General features: G+C 37.0%; 1 protein-coding gene across 3 annotated transcripts in view; it reads left to right on the forward strand.

The window, feature by feature from the left end:
- The window catches only part of CTNNA3 (catenin alpha 3), a 1,968,199-nt gene that overhangs the window by 1,536,060 nt on the left and 416,481 nt on the right, over positions 1-15,658 (forward strand). The gene's annotated exons all lie outside the window — the stretch shown is intronic.

A 15,658-nucleotide genomic window follows, 5' to 3' on the forward strand; every position in this document is an offset into this window, starting at 1 on the left:
ATATTAATGGACCCCTGTACTGACAGTGAGAGCAGGAATTGGTGCCATCTGATAGTTCTTTTTCCCACTAGCAAGTTCTGGCTCAAGGTTCTACAGGGAAGGAAGTGGTCATATTCCTGAGAGAGTAGGGACCCTACCCATGTAAGAAGCAAGGAACATGTCTAAAATGGTAGCTGAGTATATCTGAATGCAAGAACATAATGGACACTCAGTTCTAATCTTTAATCCTGCTTGGAAGCCTAAAGTGAAATAATCCAGAGTGGGAAACAAAAACAAAGGGGGAACCAGAAGTTTAGTCACTCTAGATATGGAGAAACTTCTGTTAGACTAAAAGATAACAAATCCAGAGGTAGTCTGCAAAAACTCAACCACACATAACCAAGATATCCAAACTGGTCAGAGATTTGAAACTAGGAGGGAAATAAACAGATATCTGCTTCATTCTGTGATCCAATTCCATAGTTCTTTCTCTGCATGTGGAAGGTATTTTGCCTCAAGAGTCCACCGGGAATTTTTTAAGTCTTTGCATTGCAATGAAGTACTAAGTCTACCAGAAAAATTCGTCACACACTGTAGTTATTGCTCTGTACAAAGTTCTCCTGGTTCTACTCCTTTCACTCAGAAGCAGTTCATATAATTCTTTCCAGGCCCCTCCTTTTTTTACTTCCCTTTCCCTCACTACTTCTTTCCTCCCTTTTAGTCTCTTCTCCCTTTTCTTCCCCTCTTCCCTTCCTCCTGCCTGTAAAGTTAGTTCTATTTCTATACTTAACTGTGCTTTTTGTTCCCTCCTTCAACCAAATCAGATGAGATTAACTCTCAAACAATGCTTATCCCCCTCCCCTTTTTCCTTCTACTCTGAAATAATTTTGTGCCTCTTCCTGTGGTGTAATTTACGTTTTTCTGCCTCCTACTTTTCACATCTTCCATTAAAATCCCTTCACACCCTTAAATCACATTTTTATCCTGACATTTACTTTATACCCACTCCCTGTATCTATGTGTATCCCTTTTATATATCACAATAAATACTCAATTCTCAAGATTAACAAGTATCATCTTCCCTTATAGGGATGTAAACAGTTTGCTGTATAGAAAAACAAGTTTTTTCCCCTGTCCGCCTTTTTATGTCTCACTTGAGACCTGTTTTTGAAGATCGAATTTTCTATTGAGCTCATGCCTTTTCATCAGGATGGTCTGGAAATCCCTTATTTTATTGAATGCCCATCTCCTTCCCTGAAATATTATGCTCAAATTTTCTGGGTAATTGATCCTTGGTTGTAGTCCCAGCTCCTTTACCTTATGGAATATCATATTCCAATCTGTTACATTTTTTAAAGTAGAAGCTTTAAGGTCCTATGTGATCCTGACTGTAGCTCCTCATATTTGCACTGTTTCTTTATGGCTGGCTGCAATATTTTCTCCTTCACTTGACAGTTCTGGAATTTCACAATGATATTCCTTGGTGTTTTTAGTTTGGGATCCCTTTCAGGAGGTGGACTGTGGGTTCTTTTGACAACTATTTTACCCTATGGATCTAGGACTTCTGGGCAGTTTTCCTTGAAGATTTCTTAGAAGATATTTTCCAGGCTCTTTTATCATATCTTGGTTTTCTGGCAGACCAATAACCCTTAGATTTTCTCTCTTGGATCTCTTTTCCAGGTCAGTTGTTTTTCCAATTAGATATTTTACATTTTCTTCTATATTTTCATTCTTTAGATTCTGTTTGATTGATTCTTGATGTCTCATAGAGTCATTAGCTTCTACTTGCCAAATTCTAATTTTTATCAAATTATTTTCTTCAGTTAACTTTTGCATCTCCTTTTCCATCTGTTCAATTGTTCCTTTAAAGAGTTATTTTCTCCAGTAAGGTTTTACCCTTCCTTTTCTATTTGTCCAATTTTCCTTTTAAATTTTTCTATTTTTCTATGATTTCTTTTTTCATATTTTTAAAAACATTGGCCAGTTTTTTTTTTTCTATTTCTCTAATTTGGGTTTTAAAATCCTTCCGGAGTTCTTCCAAGAATGCTCTTTGCTCTTGAGACTAGTTCTCATTCCTTTCTGAAGTTTCAGATGGAAGTACAATCTCCATGCTGACCTCTTTGGTATTCATGTTTTGGTCCTTGTCCCCATAGAAAGATTCTATTGGCTTTTATTGGCTTTTCTTTTCTGCTTTGCTTTTTACTCATGATGATCACCTTCTTCCTGTCCTTTAAAGTAAATCTCTGCTTCTGTGGCACAGGAGACTCTGTCTCACAGTTATTGTGCCTAGAACTTGATTTGCAGCCTCTGGTTATTTCAGCTAGAAGCTAACATGCTGCAGCTTACCTGGTCCTGAGCTGGCTGGTGTTGGAAAGCAGAGACCAGTTGAAGTATTTCTGGGTTTCCCAGGAGTTACCCTGGAGGCAGCTGTGTTAAGTGTGGGGGAGGGGTGATCTGGCTACAGAAGATTTCCTCTGCTGAGCTAGAGTATAGTCAAGCTCAGTGATTCGTGATCCAATCTGTGCTAATGTCTTCCCAATTCCCCTGGGGTGCTGAGGCACACCTGGGGTGCTTGTATTAGTGTTTGCAGGCTCCACACTCCTGGGGTTCAGAATCTCCTCCAGGTTTACTGAAGTGGAGCTATCTGGGACAGCTCAGGTCCTTCATTGCTCCCCTTTAGTCACAGAGCAAGGGACATCCCCTCTGTGATTTTCCTAGCCTCTGGGCTAAGAGACTGCCTCTTTGGCTGATCCCACTGTTTCAGGATTTATCCTGGGGAAATATTGTCTGGGCTCTTCAAGGTCAACAAGGGGAGGGACACAACAATAACTGATCACTCCACCATCTTGGCTCCTGGAAGTTCAGGTCGGTGACTTACAGACATTTAATCTGCTGACTGATAGTCTCAGGAGTGGCTGCTGCAATTACTTGGGGTTCTGTGCTTCTGTCTCCTTTGATTCCACTGGTCTCCTGTCCTGAGCTGATATGTTTGAGAATTTACAATATGTCTGCAGCTTCAGATCACCTGGGGTTTCATTCTTGGCCCTGTCTGCTTGGCCCTGCCTGCTTGGCCCTGCCACGGCAGGGACTATGCTGGTATAGCTTGAGATTTTAGAAGCACTGAAAACTTATAGACCCCCAAGATTGAGCTGTGAAAGAAGAAGGGTATAAAAGACAAAAGGTTAGATCAGATATCCCTTTCTCAGAGGTGAACATCTTGTATTTAACATGAAGCCTAAAGTCAAAAGCAGGTAGAGGTGTATTTTTTGGCAAAAGACAAGCTGTCAATAAACAAGGATAAAATGAAGATTAGCGAAACAGTAGGGATAATGGAGGGAACAAAATACCAAAGAAGGTTGGATGGAATAAGATTACTTGTGCATATAGAAGACTTTGTCATTCAGGAGATTGGTCACCTTATAGGATAAGACAAATGAAGATAGAGTGGACTAGCAGCAAGTATATGAGTGATGCAAAATGAGTAATAATAAAGAAGCCACCTTTCAATTAATTTTTTCAAATAAGATATTAAGGTCATGATCAGAGGTTATATGGGAGATTTGAGTGGGAATTTAACTAAATTGAAGAAATGAGCTAAAAACGTGAACAAACAAAATTAATCTGATAGTTAAAAAGCAAGTATGGTGGCAGGAAATCTCTTGAAACAAACTCAGAATGCAATGACTAAAACATCTACAAGCAAAGCCTCAAAGAAAATATATAGAGTGTACACAAGGCCAATAAGAATTCCTGGAAGAGCTAAAGGAAGATTAAAAAAAGAGTGAAATAGGTTTCAAATATACAAAGTGGTAGAGGATAAACCAGGAATAGAAATGAGAGCTTTGTAGGAAAGTTATGAAAAAAGAATTAACAGCTTTGCAAAAGGGGTAAAAGAAACTAAAGGAAGTAACTCTTTAAAAATTAGAAGTGAACAGAAACTAATGACTAGATGAGGCATGAGAAACAATAAAACAAAGTCAAATGGCAATAAAATAGAAGAAAATGTGGAATATCTCACAGGAAAATAACTAACCTGGACGATAAATTACCTGTCTTCAATCTAAGAATCCTTGGACTCCCAAAAAGCAATGAATAGGAAAACATATTTCAAGGAAAGAAAATCTGACCAGATATCTCAGAACCAAAAGACAAAGTGGAAACTGAAATAGTTTACTAATCACCTGCTGAGAAAAAAAAAATCTCAAAATAAAAACTCCCAGGAATTTTATAGCCAAAATTCTTATTTTCCAAGTCAAGAAGAATGTACAGAAAATGACCAGAAAGAAATAATTCAAATGCTATAGATTCATAGTCAGGATCATATAAAATCTAGAGGATCAAAGAGTTTGGAATATGATTTTCTTTAAGCCAGAGAAGCTAGGATTATAACCATGAATAACCTGTGCAGCAAAATTCAACATAATTTTACAGAAAAAAAAAGGATATTGATGAGAGGACTTTCAAAGAATTCTTATGAAAAGACCAAAGCTGAAAGGAAAATGGTATGCAAACAAAAGGCTCAAGGGAAGCTTAAAAATATGAACATGAATGAGAAATCATAAAGGGCTAGACAAGGTCAAACCATTTATATCAGCTAATAGAAAAATGCACATCTAATCCCTCAAATTATTTATGTTAATGAGAGTCTACTAAGTATGATTTTGTTACATTGTTTGATTTACAAGGAGAATGGAAGAGCGAGAAGAGGAATGCACTGGGAGAGGGAGAAAGAGAGATGAAAAATTATGAAAAAATATCTCACATAAATGGGCTATGGAGAGAAGAGTGTGGAGGGAATGATGAGAGGAGCGAGTAACATTTGAATTTCACTATCATATGAACTCATGCAAGGAGAAGATAATTTACATAAAAAGACAATTGAGTAAAAAAAAATTCATCTCACTCCAAAAGGAAATAGGAAGGGAAGGGGTTATGAAAAAGAAAAAAAGAGTTGAGTGATAAGAGGGCAGACAGTTTAAGGAAGGCATTGCTCAGAAGCAAAAAAAAAAAAAAAAGACTCCTGAGGAGAAGACAGGGTAAAAAGAGCAGGAAAAAGACAAGAAAATAGGATGGAGGGAAAAATTTAGTCAGCCATCATACTTGTGAATGTCAATGGGATGAACTCACCTATAAAATGTAAGAAGACAAGAGAATGGATTTGAAAACAGAATCCAAAATAATATGCTGTTTACAAGAAACACACTTGACATAAAAGCTTATACACAGAGTTGACATAAGGGATTGGAGCAGAATCTATTTTATTAAGTTGAAGAAGATGAAGGGCCAAAGGAAGTAATAATAATTTCAAACAAAATAAAAACAAAAAAATACACCTAATGAAAAGAAATTATAGGGAAAACTACGTTTTGTTACAAAGTATGATAAACAATGAGTTAATAATAAACATATATTGCCCAAATGACAAAATGTGTAAATTAATAAATGGAAAGTTAAATGTGTTACAGGAGGAAATACAGAGTAAAACTATAACAACAGGGGACCTCAGTTTACCTCCTCTCTTATTTAGATGAATTTAAACATAAATAATTTAATGAAATAAATATGATTTTAGAAAAGTTAGATATGATCAACTTCTTCAGAATAGAAAGAAGTATACCTATATTTATGTTGTGGCTTCCTTTGCTTCACAAAAATTGACTGCGGATTAGTGTAAAACCTCACAAGTAAATGCAGAAAGGCAGAAATATTAAATGTATATTTTTTTCTGACCACAAGGCAATGAAAAGTGCATTCAACAATGGGCGTTTGAAGTAAAGATTAAGATTTAATTGAATTTGGAAACTGAAGAGACTTTGGAGATCATCTTGTCTAACTTCTTCATTTTAGTGAGAGAAAATAAGACCTAGGGAGAATAAGTGATTTGACCAGGATTAAACAACTAGTCACTATCTGAGGGGGCATTCTATTAATTCTGCAATGTAGTTCTCAGCAAGAGAGGTTAGAATCATTCTGTTTGGCACGAGAAAGTAGAATCAAGAACAGTTTTAAAAATATTTTTGGCTTTCATAACAGTAAAAACAAAACAAAACAAAACATTTTTTAAAAATAATTAGGGCCATCCTCAAGTGGAATGAGAGTGTGCTAAATACCCCAGGAGGCAGTCAATTGAATTCTCCCTCACTTGAGGTTTTTAAGCAAACATTTGATGACTGCTTGTTGGATATGTTGGATATGGGCATTTCCTGTTGGATCAGCATTGGGTTAGATGCCAGCTGCCTAATACTGAGATTCTCTGATTCTATTGTTTGTCCATAGATGTTATAACTATTACATAACAAAGCTGCATTTATATCAGATCTCCTAGCTTTCAGTACAATATCTCCACTATACCTACTGCCCTCCATCCATAATTAAATGTTTTCCCCCTCAACAGCATTAAATATCGATCTGATCAACTGAAGCATCATTTAACAATTTCCATTTGCTAATTATTTTTAATGCATATATATCATTGTAACTTATTTTTTAGGATTTTTGTACATTCATCTAAACTCATTTTCCCTTCCGCATAGTCTTAGTTCATGTGTGTGCCATCATTTTGCTTTTGCTATTGCTTTAAAAATGTCTACCTGTGTTATTTCGTAATTTTCATAAATTATTTTCATAAATTTCTTTCCAGAATTTTTCTTTTGTTATTTTTCACACCTCTTGGTCTCACTGTCATTATCATAATCCATTAGATCAATTCAATATAATATATTAATCTAAACATTTCCTTTTTATTGGACATTTCATTGTTCTCATTTTCATTCTTGTTTCTTTGTTTTTCCACAAATTTCCTGTTATAAGATTGGGCCAAAGTGGTCATATATATAAGACCTTGTGGTCTTGAGGTAGTGACAGTCTCCTCTTAAAGGAGACTACTAGCTTTTATAGAACTTACTCATGGACAAACACTAACATAACTTTTTTCCCCAAAGTTTAGTACAGTTTTGTCTTCCACCAGTTTCTTTTCTCTTCCTGATGACAACCCCATCCCTACTCTAATAACATTTTGTCCTGACTTCTGATTTGCAAATTGCCAGCTCCAGGGAGTCCACTCAGGATCAGAGGAGAAGGAGCCCATTCTCAGAAGGGCACTTAAGAACACACTTTTTCCTATAGCGGGAACACATCTTCCTGTAAGAGTACCCCCCTCCTGCTGAATGGACCTGCGTCTGTCTTCCTCAATGCAAAGCTGTCTTTATGTGAGTTTTGCTCCATGTTAACGTCTGTGCCTGAGCTGTATATTAGGACCTCTTTTCCTCTTCCCCCTTCCACCTCTTCCCCATTACTTTCAATAGAGCTTTGCATTGAACTCACTCCCATTCACCTGAACTCATTAAGGAGTTGTTTTTCTGATATCTCTAGCTGGCATACAGGCCTTCTCTTAGACATAAACTGTGTATCCAGACACAAATTTAACCTATTGACAGCCACACCCACACTGAGGGATTGTGGCGCTGTGAACTCAGTTGTGGAAAGCAAGGGTCAATAGGGAGACTCCATATTCATCCAGTAAGAACTCCCTTATGCTAGAAGAATTTCACAAAAAAATATGCTTATAATTCTATGTAAATTATTGCACAGTTCTCTGTCTCTTTCTCCCCTCTCTGTCTATATTCCTTTGTCTCTACATCTCTCTGTCTCTGTCTCTATTTCTCTCTTTGTCTCTGTCTCTATTTTTTGCCTCTCTGTGTTTGTGTTTTTCTCCTTTTAATACTACCTTGTGCTCCATTCTTAAAACACAGGTGAGTAGGGAGGAATTAGGATGAAAAATCCAGCAATGTTTTACTTATTTGTTCTAAACTCAGGAGCCTCACGAGAGAGAATAAGCACGTCACTCAAAAAGATGATTAACTAGTTTAGTGTCCCTAATCATTATATTATTCTCTCTCTCTCTCTCTCTCTCTCTCTCTCTCTCTCTCTCTCTCTCTCTCTCTCTCTCTCTCTCTGTCTCCCTCCCTCTCCCTCTCCCTCTCTCTCCTTTTTTTCTATTCTTTCACTTTGAAGTGGGGTTAATATTTCAAATCTGACACTCACTCATAGTATGACTGCAGGTAAGTGTCAACGTCTCTAAGCCTCAATGTTTTCACCTATAGAAATGGAGTTTCATAATGCAAAGTTAGTATCATAACTCCATACCTAGAAGGCACTCCACAAAGTACTAAGTAGAACACTTTCCTCTTAGATGTGTAGAAGTTAAATCTAAGAAAGCTTAAGTGACTTGCCCAGTGTTGGGCCTTGAAGTCAGGACCTTTTATTAATATTTGTATGGCCTTTTCACTGTGCTCCACTGCTTGCAGCCTGTAAGATTTTAACATTGCAAAGTGCTTTGCAAACCTTCTATTGCTATATAAATGTTGTATATTAGTCCTGTTATTGTTGATCCCAAAGCAGGCCCTTTCACGTCCCTGAAGCAATGCAGACAGTTGGATGTGGAACCACAAAGACTTGAGTTTTTTCCTTGACTAAGGCATGGAATCACTGAGTATAGGATTGACTGGTTGGAAGGGACTTCTGAAACAGGGGAACTCATCTGCTTTTGAAGCCACACAGTTAGCATTTGGACAGTTCCACATATGAGGAAGCTTTCCCACCCCAAAACCCCCAATCAAACTTTAAATTTGTCTCTTTTCAGCTTCCACACTTTGCTCCTGGTTCTGTCCTCAGGGCATAAAAAAGGACCAGCTTAATTCCTCCATCCTTCTTCCTCTTGTCAGACACAGAATGACTTGAAGTCAATTATCATGTTCCCTCTGAGTCTATTTTTTCCTGGGTAAAAATACCTTGCACCTTTGTCTCTTTCTTGTATGTCATAGACTCTAGACCCTTCACCTGCTTGCTCTTCTCCAGACATTCTCAAGGTTATCAATGTCTTCATTAAACCATGGCATCCAGAATCGGACACAGTCCTGCAGATGACTCTGTTGAGAGCACAGTAGAGTGAAAGGAAGCTTCCTCTTCCCAGCAGCTTTGTTCCTCCCAAGGCAGCCCAAGTTCACATTACATTGTCTGGCTGTCACATCACATCACTGATTCATTCATGTTGAGATTGAAGGCCACAAAAGCATCCAAATCACTTTCAGAACAACTACCATCTTTCTATGCCTCTCACATCTAATCCTTGTGAGCTTGACCTAAGTGGATGATTTTACATTTCTTTTTATTGAATTCCATCTTATTCAAATCAGCCCAGTGCCCTACCCTGTCAATATTCTTTTGGATTTGGACTCTGCAATTCAATGTGTTTCAACTTTGTGCCATCTGAAAATTTCATGAACATATTATCTTTTTAAGTTATAGGTTAAAAACAAGTTAAATACAACAAATTTCCATAGTACTCCACTGGAGACCTACTGTCAAATTGAAATTGAACCATTATCACTCTCTGACTCCATCCATGCATCTGAATGTATTATCATCCAATCCAAATCTCTTTCTCCTCCCAAAGAACAGTTCACCAAAAGATCTGCTAAAATCTTGGTAAATTATGTGCCCAACATTATTCTGTTCTATGACTGTTTATCCTGTTTGAAAAAAAAGTGAATTACATTACTGTGTTCTCAGTTAAGCCATACTTACTCTTTGCAGCTATCAGGCATATTTCTATATATTTGCCCATCGGTTATTTAATCATCTGTGCTAGAATTCTCCTGGGAATTTAAGCCAAAATTCATGTCCAAGAATTTGAATACTCTGACTACTTTCCTATTTTTTTTAAATGAGGCATTTGCCCTTTCACAAGTGCTTTATTTTCAGTTTCCCATGATCTTTAAAATATCCTTGACAGTGGTTCAGCATTACATCTGCAGTGTCTTACAGGAGGCTAGGATCAAGTTCATATGGACCAAATACCTCGACTTCATTAAGAACACTTAACTACCCTCTATTTTCCCACTTATCTGTAATATGTACTTCCTTTTGCTTATTTTTCTCAATGTAAAGATAATTTTGCTTTTGGAAAGAAAATAGAAACAAAGTTAAGAGTACTAGCTGTATGACCTTGGCCAAGTCTTCTAACCCCTGCAAGTCTTAGTTCCCTTATTTGGAAAATGGAAATAATAATGGTACCTACCTGAAGGAGTTGTTGCACTTTGTATTAGTTTATATATCATATTATATTATATTATATTATGTTATATTATATTATATACATATAAACAAATATATGTGTGTGTGTATATATATATATATATATATATATATATATATATATATATATATATATATATATATATATATGTCCTTAGCAAACTTTACTATGTTATTATTATTTGCTAATGCATGCATCTTATCTTCCCCTACACCAAGGGTTCTTCGTTGTTTTATGGTGGTCTGGTAAATCTTATGATCTCTTTCTCAGAGTATTGTTTTGCAACACTTGAAGGAAATGTGAAATTTCATTTGGAGTTTAGTTATAATAAAGATTCAATTATTCCTCATCAAAGTTTATTATCTTCCTGCAGTCTATGCACTGACACTCTGTGGTTCATTAACCTCAGGTTAAGAACTCCTAATCTATAATGCCCTATTGATCGTCATGGATTTCTCTTCGCCCTCTTAGGATCATTCCCATTAAATGGTCTTCTATCATCTATTGAGCACCGTATTCTCCTGAGCTAAGTCACTTCTGATAATTAGTGATTTTTTTTCCCAATGAACAATCACCAGCTAATAAATGACACCTCATTCAGTCTTTCCATAAGAGTATAAAAGAGAAGGAAACCAAAATGCCCACAGCCCCTCTGATTCTGGCAGCTCCACAAACCAGGGAAGACTTACTCGCATTTGTTGCCAAGGTTAATGAAATGCCAAATATGTTACATTCCAGCTAAGAATAGCCCATTTAGATTTTTCTTATATGAAGGAAGTTGCCATTTCCATCTACCCTCCAGAAATTAAGTTTTGGCTTCTAAAGGTCTCTATTTTAATTGAAGCTAATATTAGTTTATTATTGAAAGGAACCTTAGAGGAATTAAAATGAGGATGAGCAGCAGTCGTGGGGAGGCAGAGTTGCATCTGGTTAAAAATACTATAATTTATTGTTACATTCTTGTCCATGACACAATAACCCGCCCTTCCCATAATTAGGGCTTTCTCCCAAAGCTGCCAAAGGATGCTGATAGCAGGCAGTTTGCTTACTGGTAAAGACTCGGATGTCAAAATCATTTTTAAGGAAAGAAAATGTAGACTGGAAGAGATGGATACATCTGTTTGCTGAATTTTGGTGGCCTTTTTGGGATTGCTTTAATATCAGTTGGCTCATCAGGTCACAAGATCCTAGATTTAGAGCTGGAAAGAATCTCAGAGGTCATTTAGGCCACCTATTTGAAAAAAAAATGTTAAGGAAAGTGAGAGAGAGAGAGAGAGAGAGAGAGAGAGAGAGAGAGAGAGAGAGAGAGAGAGAGAGAGAGAGAGAGAGACAAGGGTCTTTGTGGTATAATTAAAGAACATTTTTTAAGTGTGGGGGAGAGGAGATCAGAGTCAGAGGATCTGTAATCCCTACTTCTACTACATTGAACTTCATCAAGATCCTGACATTTTGTGCATTAGCTTGGACAAATTAGTTCTCATCTCTGTGCCTTAGTTTTCCTTCTCATTAAAAGTACTACTACAGTCCTCATAGGTGCATTGAAAGTCATTAGGAGACATATTGTAGTAGACAGAAAACTAGTCCTCTGGCAGAAAGACCTAGGTTCATACTGTTGCCTCTACACATACTGTGCGACCCTCAGTAAGACACTTGAACTATCAGTGCCAAAGGCATTTTTCTAAATCTCTTAGTTGTAGAGTTGTTGTTGATCTATGTTGTTAGAGTATTTTCCCCCTGGAGAATTTAGCATAGTTCTTAGTACATAGTAGGAACTTTATAATTGTTTATTGTTTTGGAAAAACTCCCTATATAATAAAGTCACAAATTTTGAACCTACTGAACACACATGTACATATACACACATGCACACACACCTGTTTAATCAACTTTGGACAAGTCACTTCTATTCTCTGGACATCAGTATCTTTCTACTTTTGATCAAGAGGTGGGACACTGGATGCAGAATGCTGCTTGTGTTGTTAAGTTCAGTGGCTTGTCAGATATTGGTCTTGGCTGTTTTTCTTTGTAATACTGTAAGTGGGAATATCATGAAATGACTGACTTAAAAGGTATTGATGACTGTTTTTTTAAGGGACTGAGGCTGGATTGTTTCTAGCACAACATTCTTGGTCTAGTATAGTTTGTTCCTATGTTCTACAATGGAAGGTCTGATTTGGAAGAGGATGGCAGTTATCAACTTTTAAGTTCTCCAATCCTTAATGTAACAAATTTTGATTATTATTATTATTATTATTATTACAATAACATCAAGCTGTCATTTATGTAATGCTTTAAGGTTTAGAAAGTACTTTATAAATGTAATCCCATTTGGAATTCACAAAAAACCTGTGAGGTATGTGCTTTTATTAACCTCATTTTACACATTGGTAAACTGAGGCTGAGATAATTTAAGAGACTTTCCAAGAAACACACAGTGAGGGTCTGAGGAAGGATTTGAACTCAGAGCTTCCTGATACAAATCTGGCATGCTATCTAGCCACTGAATTTCCTAGTTCCCATAAATTTCATCTCCTGAAAAGGTATCAGCACTGAAGGGTTGATTTCATTCCTAGGAAGTCATCAATTTGCCAGGTCAGTCTTTGGTCCTTTAGGTAAGGGTTAGGGCAATTCTGATACTCAGGAAATGATTTTTCAGCTCACACTATGAAAAGAAATCACATTTCTATCTCAACTGAAACAATCAAGTACCCATGCCACTTAGCCTATAATCAAATTGTGCTAAAGAAAAGATCATTGTACATTTGCCAGCATGAGGTGACATGTGCTGTCCTTTCAGGCAATCCAACTTATGCCACTGAAGGAGCTTTCCACAAGATAATTACCTGTACCATTGCAATCACAAGTCTCAACTGTATTTCCCCCCAAAAAATCAATTTAAACTTAAAATAAAAGGAATATCCATCTAGAAAATTTGTTCAATTGTGTTTATCATTTGAGTCTTTGGAATTTGCCAGATTTCTCCTTCATAAATTCCACATTCTGCAGTACTCTTTTGTGTGCTGTTTGTACTGATTTTCATTCCTCTTGTTTCCATTCCTGAAGATCATCCTATGATGTTCATCTGTATCTGTTAATATCACTGTGTTTTTTCTTTTTGTTTATTTTTTTGCTATTTTATGTCTGTTGCCATCCCTGGTTTCAACTCCACTGGATAAGCTGCCTCTCTCAGTATAAACTCATGATTTCTAACTTTATCAGCAGTTGGTTTTTAGTCTTATACATCACTTTCTGACCTTATTTGGGGTTTTCTTGGCATAGATGCTGTAGTAGTTTGCCATTTCCTTCTCCAGCTCACTTCATAGATGAGGAAACTGAGGCAAATAGGGTTACATGACTTGCTCAGGATCACACTACTAGTAAATATCTGAGGCTGGCTTTGGACTCAGGAAGGTGAGTCTTCCTGACTCTAGACTGAGTCCTGTATCCACTATGCCACCCAGTTGCCTCTGATCTCATCATCATGTTGCCAATTCAAACTCAACCTCCCTCAATCCCTTCTCCCCTCTTCAGGGGAGGACTGGGAGGATGGAGCATCCAATTCCTTGCAATACCTGTCTTGATAGAGAGCAGAAACTAGACTTGGATCACTCCACTTTGGATATGCTACCCTACCTGACTTCAATCTCCCACACAACAATATGTCCCTCTACTCCTGTGCATGGCACCCCTTGTTGTCCCTTCCCCTGCTTTCCTGCCTCCTTTTTTATGTTATTTCCCCCTTTAGATTGTAAATTCCTTGAGTCTCTCTTTTTTATTAATTGTAGCCTCTGTCCTTGGCACCCTTCCTGGCATGTAGTAGGTGCTTAATAAATGTTTATTGGAGTCATTCAAGATCTAATATACCACCTCCCAAAACCTCCCTGAACCCTGAACACATTGTTCAGTGAAAATCAAGATAGTTTTTTTTTGTTTGTTTTGTCCTCTCTGATAGTTCCTCAAATATGCCTACAGTAATGGGGTTGAGAGATAAAAGATATTGTGTTGATCATTTAGTACCCCCCAATATGTGAATCCAATCAAGTCCAGAAAACAGAGGCTCAGAGATGCTCAGGGACCTGCTCAAGGTCCCATGTTTAGTGAACAAGCCAGGACTCAAGACGCATTGCATGATAAATGCAGTATTCTTTCCCCATCAGCTAGAATGTCTCCATTGCTAAATGTTCTTGGTACACTATAATAATGACTATAAATCTTTTGGCGACATAGGTGGTAAGAGGGGTGAAAAAGGAGTTAAAACAGAGAAAAAACTATTAATGTGTGTGTTTATAGTATACTTTAAATCCTTGATTTTTATCTTTCACATTTTATGTTAAATGACATGTATACCATCTATCTCATTTAGTCTTCACCATAGCCCTCTATGATAACAGCTATAGTTATTACTATTGCCATTTTACTTAGGAAGAAACCAGGTCCTAAAGCAGATAAATTACTTCCCTAAGATCATACAGCTAGTGACTGGCCAAAGTAGTGACTATAAATCTAGTTCTCCTCTACTTCACAGTCTATAGTATCCTTTCCCTAACCCTATTCTCCACTGCTTTTCTCCACTCAGCCCTCCTTATTTTTTGTTTTTTCTTTTCCTAGACAGATCAATTTTGCAGAGACAATTTTTTTACTAAAATTCCAGAATGCAAGATCTTAGATCTGAAACCCCCCTCTCTCAACATATCATTAACCAGCTAAAAACTGAATCTTAGGAAACAATTTAAGCATCAAACCATGAGTAATTTATCAGAGACTGCCTAGCAAATCAACTTCAAAGAAATGATTTGAACCTAGAGCATTTGACTCTAAAATGAATACTGCACCAGAGTGCTTCAAACAAATAGATTATGAAGATGATCATGATGATGACAATCATTTATATAGCTCTTATAAAGGTTTGCCAAGCACTTTATATGTTTTCTCTTGTTGTATCTTTACAACATTGTAATTTAGATAGTATTATTATCATCACCATTTTTGAGCTAAAAAAACTGAGTTTGAGAGAGGTTATATTACTTACCCAGGTCCCACAGTCAATAAGTGCCGCGGAAGGATTTTACTCAGATCTTCCTAACTCAAAATCTAGTAATCCATCTATGCTCATAGCTTTCTTGTGAACTAGTTAATGCGTGAGTTCAAATCTTTTATTTCTTTGCATCCTCCACAGGGCCTAACTCATCGTAGTACCCATTAGCAGTTATCTCCTCAGTGTGTGATGAAGGGATGTGTAGACCAGATGGGTGATGCAGGGGTGTGCCTATACTGGGATTATATACAAACTTTATGTTGTATGACATATGGACAAATGGCTCTCTCATAGTTCCTGCCAAAATCTGTCTCCTTCTTAACTAGTCTTTGTCTGAATGAAGTGGGATTTTAAATATTTTATCTCTTTTTAGTCTTTCCATATTTCTTGGATCTTTGGCATTATTAGTCTCTAACTTGCAGAGGTAACTTTCCAGGTTTACCTAGCCCAGAGGTGTCAAGCAGGATTTCAGTCCCGTTGTTCTTAACTCCACCTTGAGGATTCTGTTAAGTTTTTACTGCCTCTTTTACTAAAGTTTTAAACATACA

This window comes from Notamacropus eugenii, chromosome 1 (assembly GCF_028372415.1).
Source record: "Notamacropus eugenii isolate mMacEug1 chromosome 1, mMacEug1.pri_v2, whole genome shotgun sequence".
In the NCBI taxonomy this organism is placed as follows: Eukaryota; Metazoa; Chordata; class Mammalia; order Diprotodontia; family Macropodidae; genus Notamacropus; species Notamacropus eugenii.